The following is an 8,769-nucleotide window of genomic DNA, read 5'->3' on the forward strand; positions in this document are numbered from 1 at the left end:
CGCGCGGATTCACATCGCATCGCGTTGTGAATATCTCGGTAAATACTCACGAAATCAGTGGTGTGTCTTTATCTCTACGTGTACTTTGTAGTTGTTAGTCGAGTATGTCACAACTATTTGTTTACGTGTGTGTGTCACCTGCGTGCATGCGCGTTGTGTGTGTGTTTTAATGTGTATGTATGTCGTGATGCACTAGAGAGACGCTAAAGTAGGAGGCACTCTGCTTATTTAGAGCCCTCGCAGGCAAAGGGAATACTTGAATCGGGTCAGGACAGCAACAGGCTGCCTGGCCCACGAGGCTGAAGGCGAGGGTAGAGGCGGTGTTGAAGACGAAGACTCCAGGGGTCCACTCCAACTACCGCCCCGAGTCCTCTCCGGGTCCCCCTTTTACCCCCCCCCCCAGCGCAGCCTCGCCCTCCCTCGGCTACGCCCCCCTTCTCGAACCTCCTCGAAGGTTCCCGGCTTTCTCCCGTTCCCCCTCCGCAACCTCTCCCCACGTCCCTTCTCCCCACGTCCCTTCTCCGTAGCGTATGTCGCGTTATGCTTGACGTGCATGCTGTGTTGATGTTGTGTATTTTGTATTGATCTTGTGTATATTGTGGCGATGTTACATAGTATCTTGATGTTGTATATACTGTGTTGATGGTGCGTGTATTGTGTCGATGTTGTGTATATTGTGTCGATGCTGTGTGTATTGTGTTGCTGCTATGTATATTGTGTTGACGGTGTGTATATTGTGTTGATATTGTGCATGCTGTGTTGCTATTGTGTATGCTGTGTTGATGCTGTGTATATTGTGTTGCTGTTGTGTATGTTATGTTGATGTGTATATTGTGTTGATGCTGTGTTTACTGTGTTGGCGTTGTGTATATTGTGCTGACATTGTGTATGCTGAGTTGATGGTGTGTGTATTGTGTGTATGTTGTGTATGTTGTGTATGCCCTGGTGAGTATTGATCAGGAGGCGCCAGGTCTCCACGTGGCCGAAGGAGCCAAATTCACGGACTGCCCGCTCAATCCGCGTTCATTGACCCGGGGACGCCAATTAATTAATTAATAATCCATTAATCGATCCGCGGGGCGACACGGGGGCGAGGGTCGCGGACCCCCCCCCACTCCCCCCGAGTCGCGTCTCACACCCCGTGAACTCGGGACGGGGGCTCGTACCACGCCACGCATGACACGCCACGGTGTAGCGAATACCATGCTGCATGCCACACAGCACAATACACCACGCCCCAATGGTACTCCGACGACCATGATGAATCCCACGCCGACTACCATGCAAAACACCGCGCCACAAAGCGCGTCCCACGCGAGACCGCCACGGCGCGCGCAGGAGGATGCCCCGTGCCACCACGGGGTCTATTGCCGCTCCCGCCGCTCTAATTGCTGCTGTGGTCTCGCGGGCAGAGGGGCTAGCGCCTCGTGAGGCGCGGGATGTGTTCACCACGGTGCCTTCGAAGGGAGAGAGATCGTTTTCAATCATTGCATTGATCACACATATCAACAACGGCGATCTGCGATGGAACAGCAGCAGCAACAAAGCAACAACCTCACCGTGTGCGCAACGGGACAGGCGAAGTGGCATCTGAGAGTCAGAGAGAGGAGGAAGAGGAGCACGTGGACCAGAACATAAATGCAAATCTCACTCCGCGTTGTCTGCCAATATTCATTTTTGAGCGGCTATGGGGGGCATGCGCACGGCTAGCAGGCGAGATGGCGAACGGGGCTCGAGACTAACCACGGCACGGCACGGCACGGCACGACACGGCACGGCACGGCACGACACGGCACGGCACGGCAGGCAGGCCGAGGATTGAACACGCTCCCGAGAGGAGGCCCACAGCAGCGATGGGAGGGACGGGGATCAGCTCGGTGACCTGCGCGCGATGAGCGCCGGCATCGCGGCGGGCGGGCGGAGGGATGGCCAGAGGCATGGGTTAGTGGGGGCTCATCCAGCAGTGGATCGGCCGTGGCTGGTGACGTTGCAGTAAGAACCGCGCGCGCCGTGTTCACGGTCGGCGGAGCGGCGGCGGTGAATGCCGCGGTGAGGGAGACGCGGGGACCGGATCGCGACGATGTCGGAGTGCCGTGGGCATCGCCGCGGTCGTCCCGCCTCGTCCCCGTGGCCACGCGGCGCCCGCAGTGGAGTCGAGAGTCGTGAGGAGCAGAAGCCCCCTCGTATTCTAGCCGGAGGAAGAGAGATCCCACAGACAAAGATCCCCCGTGTAGCCTTCACAGACTGTTAGGGCAAGTGCTGTTAGCCTGCACTATACATTCCGGAACGGCGCGCGAGGGGTTGCCACTACCACGCCCGACCGCCTCTGTCTCCCAAGTGGCGGTATTTCCACAACGCACCAGGTACTAATTTGAGGCTGAGGTGACCTAGGGGAGGCCCAGGATTGGTTCGGATGATCGTTACTGGTGTTGACCAGAGAATCTAATTCGGGTTGCCGGGTTCGTAGTGCAGTGCACTAACTACTGCACCGCTGCTCCCACAGCCCAGGGAACACACGTGGACACACAGGGACACGCAGGCGTCTTCAATGTGTGTGTGTGTGCGTGTGTGTGAGTGTACATACATGTACGTGTGTGGGAGAGTGTGTATTTATATGTTTGTGTTTCTATGGTGGGGAGCGGTGGTGTAGTGGTTTGCGCACTGCTCTATATACGACTCAAGAGACACCTGTTGTGACGTGTCATAGACCACCTGTTGTGACGTCATAGACTACCTGTTGTGACGTGTGATAAACTACCTGTTGTGACGTCATAGACTACCTGTTGTGACGTGTCATAGACTTCCTGTTGTGACGTGTGGTTGTCGAGGGAAACATGCGGAAATTGTCCCAACAGTCTGCTGAAGGCTATACGGTGGACCTTTGTCTTTATATATGTTTGTGTGTATATATATATACACACGTGCGTACATGTGACCACGTGCGTGCATATTCATGCGTGTTCATATGTACGTATGTACGTGTATATGGTTGTTGGCCGTTGTTGATATAACGAAATGTGTGTGTGTGTTTATTTGTGCATGTGCGTGTGTATTTGCGTCTTTATGCGTATTTTAATACCGCATAGCTATTTATGTATTGGCACATGTCTACATGCACGGCTTGAATAGATAATTTGACGGTTAAGGTGAGTGGCCTTGGACAGGACGCGTCGCTAGAATGGTTGGTGGCCGCTGGGCGAGACTAACAGAGGAGTGGCAGCCAAAGTCGGGAAACTCGCGCGATGGGACGTCCGCCGCGGAGACGGAGCGATCAACCCAGAGATCAACTCAGCGATCAACCCAGAGATCAACCCAGAGATCAACTCGGAGCTCAACTCGGAGATCAACTCGGAGATCAACTCGGAGCTCAACTCGGAGATCAACTCGGAGCTCAACTCGGAGATCAACTCGGAGCTCAACTCGGAGCTCAACTCGGAGATCAACTCGGAGCTCAACTCGGAGATCAACTCGGAGCTCAACTCGGAGATCAACTCGGAGCTCAACTCGGAGCTCAACTCGGAGATCAACTCGGAGCTCAACTCGGAGATCAACTCGGAGATCAACTCGGAGCTCAACTCGGAGATCAACTCGGAGCTCAACTCGGAGCTCAACTCGGAGATCAACTCGGAGCTCAACTCGGAGCTCAACTCGGAGATCAACTCGGAGCTCAACTCGGAGATCAACTCGGAGATCAACTCGGAGCTCAACTCGGAGATCAACTCGGAGCTCAACTCGGAGATCAACTCGGAGCTCAACTCGGAGCTCAACTCGGAGCTCAACTCGGAGCTCCGCGAGCGGTGCGGTCGTGACATCGCACAACCGCGAGAGGTAGCGACGGCTTAGCTTGGGGGGGGGAGGCTCCATCCAGCAGTGGATTGATCACGGCTGCTGCTGCTGCTGATGATGTTGGCGTGTGTGTGTGCTTAATTAACGCACGCATGTGCTGTGGTTAACACACCACACAATTCGTGAACCAAACGTGCGTGAGTGTCACGAGGCACGCACACGCCACGTATCCTCACCAATAAAAAAAGATCCCCCGTATAGCCTTAACAGACTGTAGGGGCAAGTGCTGAAGGCCGGAACGGTAGACGAGGGGGTGAGTGGGTGGCCAGTACCACGCCCGACCGCCTTTGTCTCCCCAGTGACGATGTTTACACACACGTATCCTTACCACCACCAACAGCCAGTCCACTACTGCATGAACGCTTTACCCAAGAAATCGGCACAAATACTCGAGCCAATGCGCCGACGAAGCACCTGTACATTTCGTCACTCCATCTCCCTTTGGACGCGTCCCATTGACCACGCGCAACACAATGTCTACTTCACACACACACACTCGCTTTACACACACACACACTCGCTTTACACACACACACTCGCTTCACACACACACACTCGCTTTACACACAAACACACTCGCTTTACACACACACTCGCTTCACACACACACACACACTCGCTTTACACACATACACACTCGCTTCACACACACACACACACTCGCTTTACACACATACACACTCGCCCTGCCTCTCGCCCTCTCTCTCGTAGCGGAACACAGAGGCGCGACCCGGGGTGAGAGAGAGTACGGCATGGGGAGAGAGACGAGGAGAGAGACGAGGAGGGGGGGGGGCTATGGGGGGAAGAGAGAGAGAGGGGAGCGCGGGGAGAGAGAGGAAACGTCCCTTTGAGAGAAGCGCCCCCCCCACCACCCCCCACTCCCCCCCACCACCCCCTAGCCCCTCCCCCCAACCGGGGGGCGCCAAACCCTCACCGCCGCCCATTGATTTTTTTCCGCGGACAAATTTTGTAAGATGGGGGGGGTGGGGGGGATCCCGCTCGTGTCGCCTGCGCGTCCGCGCCGCCTCTGGGCGCAGCGCCGACGGCGCAGAGGGCGGCGAGGAGCCGCGCGCGGCGCTCGTCGAGTTTCCCGTAAAGCGAGACGCGCACTCGGCGCCTCCCGCGTCTCCCGTGTCTCGCGTCTCTATCCGCAAGAACGCGCGCGCGTGCGTGCGTGTGGGTGTGTGCATGTGTGTGTGTGCGTGTGTGTGTGCGTGTGTGTGTGCGTGTGTGCGTGCGTGTGTGCATGTGTGTGTGCGTGTGTGTGCATGTGTGTGCGTGTGTGTGCATGTGTGTTTGTGCGTGTGTGCATGTGTGTGCGTGCATGCATGTGTGTGCGTGTGTGTGTGCGTGTGTGCATGTGTGTGCGTGCGTGTGTGCGTGTGCGTGTGTGTGCGTGAATGTGTGTGTGCATGTGTATGTTGGCTGGGTCATGTAGCCCGCATGCCCAGCCACCGCATGCCTAAACAGCTTTTGTTCGGCCGGATCGAGGGGGCTAAACGGGCGCGGCACGGGCTGGAGAAGAGATGGAGTGATGTGGTACAGGAGGATGTGGAGCTGAGTGGACTTGCCGATGACTGGTACCAGCGGTGTCAAGATCGGCCTCAGTGGAGGAGGCTCGTGAAGGACGCTACTGGGCAGTTGGAGGCAGTCGCCCTCCAGCAATAACGGAGGGCGGAGGAGCAACGCTCACAACAACGAGCGGAGCGCCGGGTGGCTAAAGCACAGCAAGTTGGTACAGTAGGGGGCACAGGTGGTGCATCAGCCAGTCATCTCGGTCATCTCGGTCAGTCGACCCGTGGCACCTGGGTCTGCCCCGTGACCTCCTGCCAGCGGGCGTTCGACACTTCACGTGGCCTCAAGGTGCACATGGCCTGGCACAAGCGTCGTGGTGACGTCACCGCCACTTAGTGGCGAATGGCGGTTGTTGTTGTTGTTGTGCGTGTGTGCGTGTGTGTGTGTGCGCGTGTGTGTGCATGCGTGTGTGCGTGCGTGTGTGCGTGTGTGTGCATGTGTGCGTGTGTGTGCGTGTGTGCGTGCGTGGGTTCGTGCGTGTGTGCATGCTGCGTTACGAACCCGGCCAGCCGAGTTCGATTCCCGCTCACGGTCACCAACACCAGTGGCGAATCTTTGAGTAAATGCTGGGTCTCCCCTAGGTCGACTCAACCTCAATTGAGTATCTGGTGCGATGTGTAAACATTGCCACGAGGAAGATAAAGGCGGCCGGACGTGGTGCTGGTCACCCTCCCCCTCGCGTACCGTGTTCGTCTTTCATAGGTGCTCGCTAACAGCACTTGCACCAATAGTCTGTCAAGGCTTCATATCGCACACGCGCCTTTGGGTATAAAATCACACTCACGCCAACGCATTTTCTCACACCAACTCACTAACTCGCTCACTTAACACCGTCACTAATGCACGCACTTACACACTCACTCACTTGCTAACTCATTCACTAACGCACTCGGCAACTAACTCACTAACGCACTTACGAACTCATCCATTCAGGAACTAACTCACGAAATCACTAACTCGCTAAATTACTCGCTCACGAACGCACTCACTAACGCACCACAAGACACCGCAGCGGGCAACGCGCGGAGAGGTCACTCCCAGTCCGCTCCGACTCCGATCCGAGTCTCCATTGGAGCGACAAACACGTGGTCACGGTCGCCATTGGAACGACAACCACGTGGTCACGGTCGGCTCCATCAGAGCCCAGGCCTGGGTAATGCCACGGTTCCTGCCACACGGTCAATTGGCGCTGATGTTCCCATCCACAGTAGAGCCACGAATCTTCTTGGCACGACATTCCACGTGAGGCGTTATGGAACGGCTCTACCTGAGAAACCGAGTTCTATTTGCCGTGCCAGTCTCCCTTGATCACCATCATTGCTGCTGCCAATCTTTTTTCGTACATCTGATGTGGATGCAGAACAACAACTCAATTTTCACATCCAGCTGGTCAAGCCAGATAACCGCGTGAGAAGTATCGGAGTGCATCGCTGCGATGTCTCCTTCGTATTTGTGAACCGGGCATTGCGTCGTTACACGTTGTACGGTCTGTTCAGGATGACCACAGTCGCACACTACTGGAGAGTTTTTAATTTTACATTTGTGCATCAGGTATCCGCATGTGCCATGGTTATGTGCAGTGGATGCGATTTAGGGTGAACCTTGAGCTCATGATGCTGCTGAACACAGCAGATTCCGCCCGAGCATGAATCCTGCTGCTGATGCTGTTGCTGTCACATCTGGAGTGGAGCTTCCAGCTTCTACTTTACAGTTGTAGCCGATATAACTCCGAGATAAGCAGCAGTCGGGGTGATTGATGCAGCTTGCACTCGCCGACTCGCTCGAGTCGATCGCTCACTCAGCGGCGGTCAGGCGCCTCTCCGTCACTCTCATAGCGCTACCATCAGCGGTAATGTTCCCATACCAACAACAACCATCAGCGGTAATGTTCCCCTACCAACAACAACCATCAGCGGTAATGTTCCCCTACCAACAACAACCATCAGCGGTAATGTCCCCCTACCAACAACTACCATCAGCGGTAATGTTCCCATACCAACAACTACCATCAGCGGTAATGTTCCCCTACCAACAACAACCATCAGCGGTAATGTCCCCCTACCAACAACTACCATCAGCGGTAATGTTCCCATACCAACAACTACCATCAGCGGTAATGTTCCCCTACCAACAACTACCATCAGCGGTAATGTTCCCATACCAACAACTACCATCAGCGGTAATGTCCCCCTACCAACAACTACCATCAGCGGTAATGTTCCCATACCAACAACTACCATCAGCGGTAATGTTCCCCTACCAACAACAACCATCAGCGGTAATGTTCCCCTACCAACAACTACCATCAGCGGTAATGTTCCCATACCAACAACTACCATCAGCGGTAATGTTCCCCTACCAACAACTACCATCAGCGGTAATGTCCCCCTACCAACAACAACCATCAGCGGTAATGTCCCCCTACCAACAACAACCATCAGCGGTAATGTCCCCCTACCAACAACTACCATCAGCGGTAATGTTCCCCTACCAACAACTACCATCAGCGGTAATGTTCCCCTACCAACAACTACCATCAGCGGTAATGTCCCCCTACCAACAACAACCATCAGCGGTAATGTCCCCCTACCAACAACAACCATCAGCGGTAATGTTCCCCTACCAACAACTACCATCAGCGGTAATGTTCCCCTACCAACAACTACCATCAGCGGTAATGTCCCCCTACCAACAACTACCATCAGCGGTAATGTCCCCCTACCAACAACAACCATCAGCGGTAATGTCCCCCTACCAACAACAACCATCAGCGGTAATGTCCCCCTACCAACAACTACCATCAGCGGTAATGTCCCCCTACCAACAACAACCATCAGCGGTAATGTCCCCCTACCAACAACTACCATCAGCGGTAATGTTCCCCTACCAACAACAACCATCAGCGGTAATGTTCCCATACCAACAACTACCATCAGCGGTAATGTCCCCTACCAACAACTACCGTCAGCGGTAATGTCCCCTACCAACAACTACCATCAGCGGTAATGTTCCCTACCAACAACTACCATCAGCGGTAATGTTCCCATACCAACAACTACCATCAGCGGTAATGTCCCCCTACCAACAACTACCATCAGCGGTAATGTCCCCCTACCAACAACTACCATCAGCGGTAATGTCCCCCTACCAACAACTACCATCAGCGGTAATGTCCCCCTACCAACAACTACCATCAGCGGTAATGTTCCCCTACCAACAACTACCATCAGCGGTAATGTTCCCCTACCAACAACTACCATCAGCGGTAATGTCCCCTACCAACAACTACCGTCAGCGGTAATGTCCCCTACCAACAACTACCATCAGCGGTAATGTCCCCCTACCAAC

This window comes from Lampetra fluviatilis, chromosome 6, assembly GCF_964198595.1.
Source record: "Lampetra fluviatilis chromosome 6, kcLamFluv1.1, whole genome shotgun sequence".
NCBI classification, from domain to species: Eukaryota; Metazoa; Chordata; class Hyperoartia; order Petromyzontiformes; family Petromyzontidae; genus Lampetra; species Lampetra fluviatilis.